General features: G+C 39.8%; 1 protein-coding gene across 1 annotated transcript in view; it reads left to right on the forward strand.

Moving 5' to 3' along the window:
* Positions 1-14666, forward strand: part of SLC7A11 (solute carrier family 7 member 11) — a 246381-nt gene that overhangs the window by 129819 nt on the left and 101896 nt on the right. The gene's annotated exons all lie outside the window — the stretch shown is intronic.

Here is a 14666-nt window from a genome sequence, read left to right on the forward strand (position 1 = left end):
CATACACACACATGTATATATAGGTATATGTATATATATTTTCATATTCTTTTCCCTTATGGGCCATTGCAAAGTATTGAGTATAGTTCCTTGTGCTATACAATAGGTCTTTGTTGGTTATGTATTTTATATATGAAAGTGAATGTTGCTCAGTCATGTCCAACCCTTTGCAACCCTGTGGACTGCAGCCCACCAGGCTCCTCTGTCCTTGGAATTCTTCAGGCAAGAATACTGGGGTGGGTTGCCATCCCCTTCTCCAGTGGATCTTCCCGACCCTGGGATCGAACTGGGATCTCCTTCATTGCAGGCCGATTCTTTACAGCTGAGCTACCAATATACTTGTATAATTTATTCCTTTGTAAAATGAAAGTGGATAAGATCTATGGTTTTTAGTTTTTCCCTTAACAGTACCATTTTATTTTCCCAAGAGAAACTGCTGTAAAGACCAGTGATGAAAGCAGGCAGGGGAATCACGCTTCTCTCACCTTTGAGTAGCCTTTGAATGAAGCATTGTAATCCATTTGTAAAGGATGGAATCAAATCATCTTCTGGTGCCTTCAAGGTCTAGTTTTTAAATTATCCGTTACTTTAATATTCTAAGAGTACTAAAAATATGAATAGCTTCAGTTCAGTTCAGGAGCTCAGTCGTGTCCAACTCTTTGTGACCCCATGAATCACAGCATGCCAGGCCTCCCTGTCCATCACCAACTCCCGGGGTTTACTCAAACTCATGCCCATCGAGTCGGTGATGCCATCCAGCCATCTCATCCTCTGTTGTCCCCTTCCCTTCCTGCCCCCAGTCCCTCCCAGCATCAGGGTCTTTTCCAATGAGTCAACTCTTCTCATGAGGTGGCCAAAGTACTGGAGTTTCAGCTTCAGCATCAGTCCTTCCAATGAACACCCAGGACTGATCTCCTTTAGGATAGACTGGTTGGATCTCCTTGCAGTCCAGGGGACTCTCAAGAGTCTTCTCCAACACCACAGTTCAAAAGCATCAATTTTTCGGCGCTCAGCTTTCTTCACTGTCCAACTGTCACATCCATACATGACCACTGGAAAAACCGTAGCCTTGACCAGACGGAGCTTTGTTGGCAAAGTAATGTCTCTGCTTTTTAATATGCTGTCTAGGTTGGTCATAACTTTCCTTCCAAGGAGTAAGCGTCTTTTAATTTCATGGCTGCAGTCACCATCTGCAGTGATTTTGGAGCCTCAAAAAAATAAAGTCTGACACTGTTTCCACTGTCTCCCCATCTATTTCCCATGAATAGCATAAAATGGGGTAATTCTAAGACCCCATTTTAAACATTCTGAATGTTTACCTTCATCTTAGTACTTTTGCAATTTTTCATTGTAATAAAGCCATTTACCTGAATGTCCTGATGGTTTAGGACATTCTAGTGAACTTACTGAGATATCTATCTACCAATGTGAGAATCTTGTAACTAAAAGGTGTGTGTGTGCGCCCATGTACACACGCTTAGTTGCTCAGTCGCTCAGTCATGTCTGACCCTTTGTGACGCCATGGACTGTAGCCCACCATGCTTCTCTGTCCATGGAACTCTCCAGGCAAGAATACTGGAGTGGGTAGCCATTACCTTCTCCAACTAAAAGGTATATGGGCTGAAATTATGTATTATATAGATTCCAAAGGCAAAGATAATTTTTAGTGATTTAAAACAGTATCACCTTTATATCAAATTGTATTTATTGGAATTATATCTTTCTCCTATATTATTCTCATATATCTATAGGATGATCAATTATTTTAGAACAGAGGAGTAATGTATCAGAAGTTAATTTTCCTTATAGTGTCACTAGCTCTTAATCCCCAGTTGATAATGGTACATGCACATTGAAAGATCATGAAATCCAAAGTTTAGTGTTGTCATAATTTGACCTAAACTTTTAGGCAATACTTGATGAATTCCAAGTTAATTTATTGTAGAGAAATGTACCACTCAAACAGTTAATGGATCCCTATTTCTAAACCTTATATGGTATTTAATTCAAAGTTGGTAAGCCAGCTTCTCGCTTACTAGAAAGATAGATTGATGTCACCTAACTGGAATCAATCCATAGTCTTAGGGCGTTTGCCAGAATGGATTATTTAAGAGAAGAACTCATGGTGCTCAGTGCCCAGTTTATTCAGTGAAATTGACTGAAAAGGATTAATTGCTGGGGGCTGAGGCTTGTGGTGGCTTTCTGAGGGATATACATATACATATCAGCAGCACGTTTTATCTTGGGCTGGGGAGTCAAGGAAGTGCCCTGTGTGTGTGTGTGCTTAGGACAGACTCCTGTTGCTAAAATATTGTCATGTTGCATAGTCCTTGTTGTTCTTAGTAAATATTGTGCATTATTGGCATGTGATCCAGAAAACAGGCTGGATAAGAAGGAAGGGAAAGGAAGAATGATATTAATAGCCTCCACAGGGGATTTATTTAAAGCCTGCCATCTTGTCAACATTGTTTCAATATGACAGCTGAGGCTTTCGCCAAGGATTGAACATCTGACCCCATTTGGCTCCTCACTTGAAGCTGTGTCTTAGTCTAAATGGAAGGGCTGACTCTCTGAGAAGCCATAGCTTGAATCTGAGTTTGGTTCATCACCAAGTTCATGATGATTATCTGAAACTTGTTTGAACCTCAGGGGAGAATAAAATTGAACTGAAAGTCTCACCAGAGTGGATTTTGCCAGTGATTTTTTTGGCTTTCAACTTTTCTTAGAAATGACATGAAAGCAGCTGCTGTTTTCTGGCCATTTGAGACTGGGTGGTGGATTCCAAATACATCATATGCCACACTGGTGTTAATCCATCAGGGAAAGAAATTTATTTAATTGTTGTTGAAATGATAAATAGGACATGGAATTAAGTCTCAGGTTTAAACATGGTTTTAAATTGTGTTACTCTAGCTGACAGATATTGTCGTTTACAACAGTTTATTTCAGCCTCAAGAGACTGAGAGTTTTCCTACTAAAAATTTCAACAACTAGGATTAGTCAGAACTCTCAGAGATAGTAAGAATGCAAACTGGAGTTAGACCTCGATTTAAATTTTGGCTTTACTAACTTCTTAGGGATGAAACCAAAAGCATGTTATTAGCCTCTCTGAACTCCTACCTACTCTTCTTTGAAACAGTGCTGGCAGTGCCTTCTCTGCAGGTGAAACATAGTGTCCAGATCATAGTAAGTTCTCTGGAAATATTAACTACTTTTATGCTAGCAGAGCACACAGTAGACACGTAATCTGTGCAATTAACCTACAAACATTTTTAGTCACATTTCCCACCATCCCTTTGAAAGCAAGGTGTTTTATTGAAAACAATAATGAAGGCGATGCGGTGATGACTTTGGGGGGATTATTATACTGTATATTGCCATTATCCATTATATAAACATTATAAATATTTGTAAGACAGGAATTATGTCCTTTTATTTCACTACATATTATTGGCATTTGCTTGTTTTGTTTATTTTCCTTTAAAAAACCCGCCATGCTTCTGTACTCCAACAGCCAATATTTCAACAGTTTTTAAGGAGCAACAATTCTATTCAGAATGATAAGAAATGAGAGGTTTTGTTTCGATTGGAGATTATAATTTAAGGAGTTTTGCTCCTAAAATGCTTGCCTTCCTAAGTGGAGGGACATGATCATTCTTTAAATTGTAAACAACAATGTCAGGAATGAGTGATCGTCCTTAGCTGGCTGCAGAATTTGCACTAATATTGAGCTGGTATAAAGTGGCAATCGAGGACCAAAATATTTTAACTGGTTTGTGACATCTCACCTGCACTGTGTAGGCAACTTTTCTTCCTACATGTTTGTCTGGTGATACAGAGTACCTGATGTAACCAAATCAATGGTGAAATCAGAGCGGATTAGTGTTTTGGTTCATGACCATTCACATGGTCTGTTTAGCACATGATGATGCCAAAATTTACGCCTATGAATCTGTATTGAAATTAATAGTTCTCAGTACAAGTTTAAAATTTCTAAAAGCTCTTCAGTTTAATCGTATGGCTCTGTCAATGACATGAGGAGGCAGCAAATATTCTAAGTAAATAACATTATTTTGCTATTTTGGGGGGAGGCCACGGAATTTGAGCTGTTACATAGAATGTGCAAGGCTTCCCTGGTGGCTCAGTGGTAAAGAACTCACAAGCAATGCAGGAGATATGAGACTGGAGTTTGGTCTCTGGGTCAGGAAGATCCCCTGGAGGAGGAAATGGTGACCCACTCCAGTATTCCTGCCTGGGAAATCCTGTGGACAGAGAAGCCTAGTGGGTCACCGTCTGTGGGATCACAAGAGTCAGACATGACTGAGTGACTAAAGAACAAAGAACATGGGATATGCAAAGCTATAGTGCCTGATTTCTTGCATAGCTGGTACAAAATTAATTCCAAGACTGACATTTTCAAAATAGAACAAAGTTATCATTGAAATAATAGCTTCTCGTGGAGGTTACTTTGAGTAAAAACACTCATTTGAATGATAGGTAGTTTTAACACTTAAATAATGCTGTCTCCTTGTAGTCGCGTATCATGCTGTTTTGTTTAAGAACAGTCTCTTTCCTGAATACTAGCCCTGTGCTGCCCATTTTCCCTGTGTTCTCTAAGCAACTGAAAATTTCAAAATAATAATTTAAAATTTTTAAGTTCTGTACCAAAAGAAAACCACCTGTTACTAGTAGCCAGTGACTTATGTTGTCCTAGTCACCCTTAAACACCAGTCAGCTTTCATTGAAAAAGAACACAATGGATGCCTTTACTGTTTCTAGTCCTCAACCAATAGGCGCTTAATTTCTTTCAAAGAAAAAAACGAGCATTTTCCCCCCAATATTAAGTAGTTGAGTCTGTAAGTAATCAAAGCAGCCAGTTCAGGAACAAAAGACAGTTGCTTATGATCCAGTCCATTTACTAATTGCAGAGACTTATTTTCTAAACTGTATCAGAGGGAATAATATTAGAGCTGATCATCATGAGTAGGTCTATAATAAGGATGGTGCTACAGTATTTCACACATGTGTTTGTAAAACTCAAAATAAGGCTGATATCTTTCCAGTTCTATGTATGTTGCCGTAGATTCAACTCCAGTCTCTCATATTACATTTTCTTTTTTTAAATTGTGTGTTCTTCATAATTATGAAAATCAGAGTTACCGTTTCTTGCTGAAATTTTTCACATGGTAGGCTGTCCTCTGGGTTCAGTGCATGCTCTTCCCTTAAAAAAAAAAAATCATAGAATACTTGAATCTATTCATTCCTCTAACCTCTGTGAATGTTTCTATCTCCCTGATGTTTCGAGAAGTATAAACTTACCAGAGAGGTTTGTCAAATGTGTAGTCATTCCAGTGGCTCCTGGATTATCTAAATTTCCCCCTAAGGAGATAACTAGATTCAATAGGAAAATCATTTCATTGCTCTTAACCATCACACAAAGGCCAGTGATGTTCCTGCTCTTTTTAACAGAACAATTACCTTGCTGTTAACTATTTCTTTTAATCCCATCATGAGATGTTTAAAAAATAATTGTTCTACTTGGTCTTTTTGTAACTGTGTTTTCTGATCACTTCTTCATCAGTGCTATTTTCTTTTTAACTGGAATGAGGTTGATTTACAGTGTTGTATTGCTTTCTATTGTACAACAAAGTGAATCAGTTGGGTGTGTGTGTTTATATATGTTTATGTATGTGTGTGTGTTTTTTTCCTCTATGACTTATTACAGGATTTTTTGTTTTTATTTATTTTTATTGTAACACAGATGATTTACAATGTTGTTAGTTTTAGGTAAACAGCGAAGTGAATCAGTTATATGTATATCCACTCTGTTTTTGTTTTTGTTATTCCATGTAGGGTAATAAGGAATATTGAATAGATTTTGTGCTGTACAGAAGGTTCTTATTATCTATTTTATATTACAGGATAGTGAATATAGTTTCCTGTGCTATACAGTTGGACCTTTTTTTATCTGTTTTATGCAGAATAGTTTGTATCTGCTACCAGTGCTGTTTTGAATACTGCTTCAATCGACTAAGAATGGCAGGGTACTTGGAAAGTTAGAAAACAATGGAGGTAACAGATTTAATGATAAAAATAAAACACAGTGGACATTTTATTCTTTCTGGCCTTTATTCATGTATGTGGTCCCATCCCAAAGGGGCTTTATTTTCTTTCTCAGTAAATGATAGAGTTGACAGAGAATGCTGTAATTCGGAGTCCGCTAAAGTTAATCTTAATAATTTAATCAGTTGTGTTTTCAGCAGTAGGTTTTGGGTTTCAAATCTCTGCCGAGCTTTTAAGCTTACTCTCATGGTTCCTTGAGCACACACCACACAGATCTTGTCCTCTATGAGCTACTATGAACTAAATTGAAATGGTCACAGAGAGTGAAAAACCCCTGGCCTGCATTTTTGTAATGTTGTTTCTCCTAAATGCGTCCTGTTAATGGTAGGGAGTGCTTCAGACCTCTTTTTCATTCTTCATGTTCCAGTAATTCTTTCTTCCATTTTTCTATTATTAACATGTGCTGAGGAGTAGTGCTTTCAGGTGGTATACTGTATTATTCTATTTAACCGGCAGCCTTGGTGTTCCTGTCTCCCTTGATCCTCCCTCCTTGCAGGAGTTCTATTTCTCATCTGATCTCACACGAGGATGAAGAGATGGTTGCCTCCCTGGGCTTTTCAGAGTCTTTTAATGACTCTTACGTTGTTCAAAGACTTCTCTCTCCAACCTGGAGTCTTTAGAAATCATGATTTCTTTTTTTTTTTCTTTTTTGGGTTTTGAGCTAATAGGCGTTGCTTGGAAAGTTACATTTCCTAGTCTAAAACTGGAAAAGTGACAAGCCTCGTATCAGCTTTATAGTCACTATTTCTTAGAAGATGGATCATCATAGAACATGGGACAATATTTAGTTTAGAAAGAAAACCTAAACAAATTTTGTCCCAGATATTAAGCCAAAGAAATAAAGGAAGCATGACAAGTTGAGGTGAAAGAGTGTTTTCCAGTTTAGAAAAAGTGATTCATAATCTAGGTCTGTGGAAATCTCTTTTAACGTAGTGCAGAGGCCAGAAAATATACATTCATTTCTCTACCACAGGAATGCTATATGATTGGAAAGGCAGAGTAATTTGGGGGAGAAATAAATCACTTTAGTTATATTTGTGCTTTGTTCTCATGAACCATTTCCCTTTGCCACCAAAGGGCTACTTACTAACCTAGTCTCTGAAATTTTGAGGTGCCCTAGAACCCTGTTTTCTGTAAACAACTATAATACTCTCTGGTATACTGTGCCTGAAATGAAATTTCAACAACTGAACATCCAATCTTAAGATCTTGGGAGGGGATGATAATAAACAGCATTGATGATTGTTTGATTTCCTGCAGCTATTTTCACATAAGGTAGTGCTCAACACTCAGCTCCATGAGGTGCGTTTAACTGAGCTCCACTTGTAATCAATGCAGGCCCTTAATTTATTGAAACTAATTCTGAAATCATGGTACCATACATACTGTCTACTATAGAAATAATTGATAAACATTAATTGCAGGAAAGAGAGGAGCCATTTGCTTCAAAGAGCCCATCAGCAAGCTGTCCTTCCTGTTTTATCAGTAAGCAATGCTGAGAGCAAATAACAGATGGAACTGTCCCTCGGTGGCAGCGCAGAGCACTCGTGAAATATAGCACAATCTTCCTCCAGTGTGTTATGTTTTTAACAGTGGAAGATCAGAAGCAGGCAAGGTGTGGGCTAGGATGAATGACTGCCTCTGATGAAACATCCTTTTCTTCTAGGAAGATTCCTGTAGCAGATTGGGCTTTGGCAGTCCATCTCTGTGGCTTGATAGGGTGTCATTGCAGAATGCATCTGGAAGATTCTGTGGAACAGGGACAAACCTCAGAAGACCAAGGTGAATCTAAGGTCTGATCTGTGCTCTCGTGTGCTCTCAATGGGTGGTTAAATTCTAGTTCCTTTAAGTAGCCATCAAAGAACCGCAAAACCAAAGAGAAAGCTGCCCCAGACACTGAAATTTGGTGCTTACTTGCCATCTGTCACAATCATTTCATCCTCTGCAATATTTTATTTCTACTTAACATGACTACAGGAAGGTATTTGTGTCTTTTATGTGTGTGGGTGTGCGGCTAACATCCTCTCCTGCGTCTGTTGTTTGTATAATCGTGCTGAAGGCTGTTACCATGGCTGGGGAAGCTGGATTTAGTGTATACATTTTTTTCCCTAATGGAAAATTCTGTCAGCCCAACTTCAGTGACTGTTTGGTAACAGCTTTGTAGTCAGTCAGACAGGAAGTGGGCCTCAATTCCATGAGCAGGTAATTTATTCAAGCCTAGTTTATGATTCCTTTTCATAGTAGCTTTTCTAAATGGTTTCCAGTGACCCCCCTGCCCACTTCTAATGCTGCCTCATCCCTTCAGCCCTGATCACTGCTCATACCTCCTATTTAAGTAAACAGATCAGGTCTCACTGAGAGAACTCATTTAGTAAGCAACTGCAACTTGCTCCTCTGACTCACAATGTCCCTGAATTTATTTTTTCATGTCCCCCAGTTTTAGTGAGAGAATTATCCTCATCCTTTAGGATGTTAATCCAAACACATGTGTTATTAATTTTGCCAATTTTACTCATTCTTATTCCCTTAAATACTAAAATGTTCAGCCTTTTCCTCTTAAAGGCATCCCTTGGATTGACTTGCATTTAGCTCTTATAAAGGAAAAGAAAACATTTCTTCCAAAACTACATTGCCTGTCAAGCTACTGTCGCTTTTATTCTTGCAGAGGTTCTTGAAAGATTAGCCTCAGCTTCTGTCATCTTTCCTCTTCATTTACTTTGCTCTATATTGTAATCTCATTTTCTGCTCTCCGTTCTTTGAAACTATTCTATAAAAGTGCACAATTTCTATGTACTGAATACAGTTGTCATGGTTTTGGACCATTCAGCATCTGAGCACTCTTTCTCTCAGGGGTGAATTCTTGAATTTCCACATTTTGGTAAAAGGCAGGGTTCATGTTTAAGGTTGAAGAGATACAGCTAGAGACAGGCATGCAGTCTTGGTTTGGCAGTTGGATGGTTCTGCCTGGGGATGGAGGAGAAATTATAAACAGAGGCGGCAGCAGCAGCCACAGAGCCTGGAGCAGAGGTGATGGTGCTGGCCATCAAATCTGTTCTATCCCAAACTCGGCCTTTTCTCTGCGGTGTTTTCTGGTTGACTCATCTCTTTTGGGTCCTTTCTACTTTCTGAGCCTGGTTTTTCAAGTTTCACACCATTCTTTGAGCTAATTAATATCTTTTCTGTAAATGTCTTCTGTTCCTTCATTGAAGCATATTTGGTTTATGTCCCTTTGACTTAAAAGACCTCACTGATAACAAATAATGGTACTTGGGAATGGGTTTAATGGAATGGAGCCTTTGGGGAAGTGGAGTGTAGAGTGAGGGTGTGGGGCTTATTAGCAAATGGTGCCTGAAACTGATGAATCCCATTTGTCTTCGGAGACAAGGACCCTGGCAGCTCGTCACATGCAGTGGTGAAGAGCTAATTGAACACAGCCTTTGTCCTCTGGAATGAAAGACTCCCTTGGAATGAAATGTCTGTTCAAGGAAAGGCTTTAGGGAAACCATATTGCCGCTGTCACTAACCAGCTAAAATAAAAGATTATAGGGATACCAGGAATGTTTTGAGAACACTGACTAGCTGGAAAAGGTAAATGATAAATTTCTCCCCTTAAATTCTTGATTGTGGCAAAGGCTGGATCTCAGGAATTCTAACAATGCTCAAAGAGTCTCTCCATTCTCTCAGCTTCTTTCAACTTCCATGCACTTGAAAATGAAACTCGGGTTTGATATGGTTGCTGAATCATAATACCAATTAACTTAATATCCTGCTGGTCTTTTTATATGGAAGTGAAAGCACCGGTCAGAATTAGACCATGTTGTCTGATTCTAAAGACTCACAATGCCATGAACCCCTAGCCTTTTCCCTGTGCTTCAGTGGTCTCTTGGGGCTGGCTCTTTGTGGCTGGTGGTGATGGTGGTTTAGATGCTCAGTCGTTTCTGGCTCTTGTAACCCCACAGACTGTAGCCCGTCAGGCTCCTCTGTCCATGGGATTATGTGGGACAGTTGCATTTACTTTTTCCCAGCTCTGTTCTCTGTGGCCTCGTGGACAACTTGATGCCAACTGTGGTGCTACAGTTTTGGAGTCCCTCTCCCCCTTTTGCTGGAGTTGGTTGTTCATTTACCAGTACATGACTGTTCTTGGGATTTCAGAAGTACTTCTGCCTTGTTAGGGCCGTCTCTTCTTGCTTGGAGACTGTATTGGTTTTTCTCTGGGGCTGACTTTGCAAGGGAGTTCCAACTTACAGACCTCCTGTTATCCCCAAATTTCCAATCAACATGTCCCAGGGGAGTTGATTGCATTGTAAAACCTGACTGAAGAAGTTTTATCCTTTTATGTTTTTTTGACAAAGTTTTTGACCAAACTTGGGGCTACATGTGAGAAAAATGGTAACTAATATGAGTGATTAACGTTGAACAGGTAAAGCATAGTTTTTCAAAGAAATGATTGTGTCAGTCTGTGCTGGCAGGCATGTGTTTGATCTTTGGAGCATTTGCTTGACTATAATCTGGATTCAGGGGAGGGCTAGGTTGGTGAAGCTGAGATTCTGGAAATCCCTTAAATAACACAGAGAAGGTTGGCAAGTGACTTTGGGGTAAAGTAATCATATACAAATTACATTCACTCTAATTTGTCCCCCAAGAGGCTCTGAAAAAGGTCTTAAGAAATGTGTTGGTGAGGGGAGTGACACCAGTTTTGAAAAGAGTTTGTGCTGTGCTGTGGCTCTTTCTAGGCAGAGGATGCTGGTGACTGATGCTTCAGTTGAAATTGTTTCCTTGATAGAGATGAGGAGGAGACTCTTGTAGGGCATCCGAGGTCACGTGACAGCATTCAAAGGTGAAATTGTTTTGGCTTACTATAATGGGCAGCGGGGCAAGCTCATCGGTCAGAATATTGTGAACTACAGGAATCTTTGGTCATGGTTGGTGGATCATTGGGTCCCTGGATTGAAATAGGAGATGGTACCTTAGTCCTTCTTGACTTGCATTATGGAAAACATTCTACAACTGGGAAGTACAGGTCTGACATGGACTATCATTACAGGGAGTTTCCCATTTTCACCCAATTCTTAGATTTGTCCCCATAATCATAATTCCTTGATGATAGACTGCAATACTATCACTCCTAGCCTTTCTTGCCTTCACCAAAGGGTCTGTGGCTATTTCCTATAGAGCTCTTAATTTGGTTACCTATTCTTTGTCATGGATTTATTCAGAATGGCTGGGAGGTGCTGTCATTTTGGAAAATGAATTCCAAAGAACTATGGCTCTTTTATACCAGTGATCTAGCAAACATTAAGAATAGCAGTGTTACATTCTGAGGGTAATGTGCTTTCAGGGGTCAGCGTTCACATAAACATTTTCAGGTACCAAATATTATTGTTTCGACTTTGTGACAAAAATAGACTGCTTGCATTTCAGGTCATGCTGATACAAACACTTCCTAGAATCTGGCTACACAGACATTTCATGCTAGGTATTATCTACATGTGAATAGAATAGAAAGGAGCTGAAAATTCCATACAGTAAACGTCTATATCCTAAGCATGCCCTGGGAAAGGGAAAAAAATGGCTTTGGGATATTGTTAAACCCTGATGCTGAGTTACCCAATTCCTGGAGACTGAGAAAACTGTTGTGATCTACTGATCAGAACAGCAAATTGTACTCCAGATTATGAATTGAGTTTTGATTGGCGCGTGACTCTAGGTGGTCTAGTCTTCTGGTTATTTTTCTGACTACCTGACTGGAATAGGTCTCTTAAGCAACTGGCGGGAACCCCCGCTGGGTCCCTGTGCCATATTTAGGGCTATTACAATTGGAAATGCCACTCTTCTGGAGTTGCTCCTAGCTACCAGAGAACTAAAGTCCAAAGTGATATTGCATCCAGAGTTGAATCATGAAAATGAAACATCATTATGAAAGATGGAGAGTTGATGATTCTTTACATGTCTCTTTTTAGGCCTGTCTAGAAGATGTACAGGCTTAGAAGACATGGAGATACATTGAGGGATTATAAATTATACCCAATTGTCCATTGAACACACATTTATTTAGTACCAACCAGGACTCATGCTCTGTGCTAGATGTCAGGGGTACATTGATGAGCAAATCCTGACGAGTCTTTCTTTTGTGGCACGGATATTTTGGTGCTCAAGATAACTGAGCATTGCTCATTATAATTGAGCAATTATTGCTCAAGATAATTCTAAGTGCTTGTGTTACAGGGGAGCCCTTTGTGTGTATGTGTGTTCAGAGGGACTTTGGAGGAGGGAGCAGGAAAGGTAAGGAAGTCCTTCTTTAGTAAGTTACACTTAGATGTCCTCGGGAGCAGAGGTAGGTGGTGTTAATAGCTTTGCAAAATCGGGGCAGGGGGAGCTAACACCACAGACAGCAGGAGAGAAGTGTGTGCTTGGGGAACTGAATGAAGGGCAGTGTGGCTAGAGTGATGAGTGTGTAGGGCAAAGTGACAAGAGAGGAGGCTGCAGTGTAGACAGGGAACGAAACTTGCCGGATTTGCTCTTACCCGACTATCCATGAAGTCAAGTGCATGGTTATTAGTAGACACAATGTCATGATCAGATATTTAAAAGACTTCATTGACTGCCGTAGGGGTCTGAACAGAGAGTGGTAGGATATCACTGAACTGTTGCAGCAATCCCAGTGAGCGTCTGTGGTATCGATGTAGAAATCAAGTGGTGAATTTGTGAGATATTCTAGGAAGTGCTATTAATAGGATTGGTGATGGGCTGTTGATGATGGATTGAATATTGGGCACCCAGCAGTAGGAAACATAAAACAATACTTTCATATTTCTAGCTGGTATAGCAGAAAATATTTCTCTATCTCTGTATATCTGTGCATGCTCAGTCGCTTCAGTCATGTCCAGCTCTTTGCGACCCAGTGGATTGTAGCTTCCCAGGCTTCCCTTTCCATGGAATTTTCCAGGCTAGAATTCTGGAGTGGGTTGCCATGCCCTCCTCCACCAGGGGATCTTCCCGATCCAGAGATTGAACCCGAGTCTCCTGCGTCTCCTGCATTGCAGGTGGATTCTTTACCACTGAGCCACCAGGGAAGCCTGTATCTATCTATCTGTCTAATCTGAGCTGACTGGAGTGGGTCTCATTTTGGGCTCATTTGTTTCACTATAATCTGGACGCACTGGAAAATATGTATATCCATACATCACTGAAGGATAATAAAATGGGGGCAGTGATAGGTTCATTCTTGGACCTGTAGCGATTGAGGGGTGTGACGGATTTATGTAAAGATGTTGAGTGAAAAATTAGTCACAAGGTTGCAGGAGAACAGGTTTGGTGTTGAAGTAAATCATAAATATGGGGGTCACTGGTCCGTAGATGGGGAGTGAGGCCAGAGATGTGGAGAAATGCAGCGTAGTAAGAGAAAAGCCTGACAATGTGCCCTGAAGGACTTCAGCAGATAAGGTGCTGGTCCCCCCGGGATGTGGTGAGTACAGGACAATGCACCTAGCCATGATTCATTAAAGGTTTATGGGCTTAAGAAATAAAACTGATGGAAAAGGAGAGTACCTAAGGAGGCCCTGTCATTTCTGCAAGCTTACTCTAAAATAGTAAAAATAATGGTAAAGTTTCACTCAGATCCTCTGGTTCTAATAATGTCGGTGACTAAGTATTTGATCTATTGATTCAAATAAAGTATAAAGCATTTCTCATTTATCTAGTGACTTTCTGATACTCCAGTTTACTCTTATCCCCATATCTTGCGTGTCTTTTACAGTCCTTAGAAACCTCTGCTTTATATTTTAACTGCTGATCTAGGAAATTTCCCAAGCTTGGGAAATCTGGCAGAGAAAACCCTTGTTTTTTTACCTTTCTGTTCACAATGCTGGGGGTGTGCCTCCTAGATAGTATATGGTCTGTCTCTTCTAACCCTTAATGTTTTTTCTTTAGAATGTGTTTCAATCCTGATGTAAGAAATATATACATTTTATATTTGCAAATCGGCAACAATTTAAATGCAAACCTCCCTTTTTATTATTCCGCTTAAAAGTAAGCATCGGGTTCCATACATTAAGAAGCTAATGGTGTTCTTCGTGTATTTCAGATGGTCCCATTTTTCTTTCCTGACTAGAAAAATGCATTTCCAAAACTTGACCACTGGGGGGAAGCATAGTGCAAAGTTAGCCTTTAGTTTATCCTTCATGTACCAGGTAGTGGAGACTCGGTAAAACCTCCTGGTCAAAGAGTGTTGTGCCTTTAATGTAAGCACAGCTTTTGTCTGTCTGTCCATCTGTCTGTCAGTCTGTTTTTTCTTTGTCAAATTCTTTCCTTTTCCTCTTTCTCCAGGGTTCTTGGTGAGTTAAAACTCTTATTTTGAAACTTCCAGAAGCTTAATTAATAAACATGAAAACTGAGTGGAAGCTGGCACAATGCCCTTTTCTGGCTCAACCACATGGGCTTGCTAGGGTAATTGTAGTTATTTACATTTGGCATCCAACTGACACCAGAAGCAACATTGCCTCTTTTTTTTCCCCTATGAGTACTGAAGCTATTAAATTAAACAG

Source organism: Cervus canadensis, chromosome 1 (assembly GCF_019320065.1).
Source record: "Cervus canadensis isolate Bull #8, Minnesota chromosome 1, ASM1932006v1, whole genome shotgun sequence".
NCBI classification, from domain to species: domain Eukaryota; kingdom Metazoa; phylum Chordata; class Mammalia; order Artiodactyla; family Cervidae; genus Cervus; species Cervus canadensis.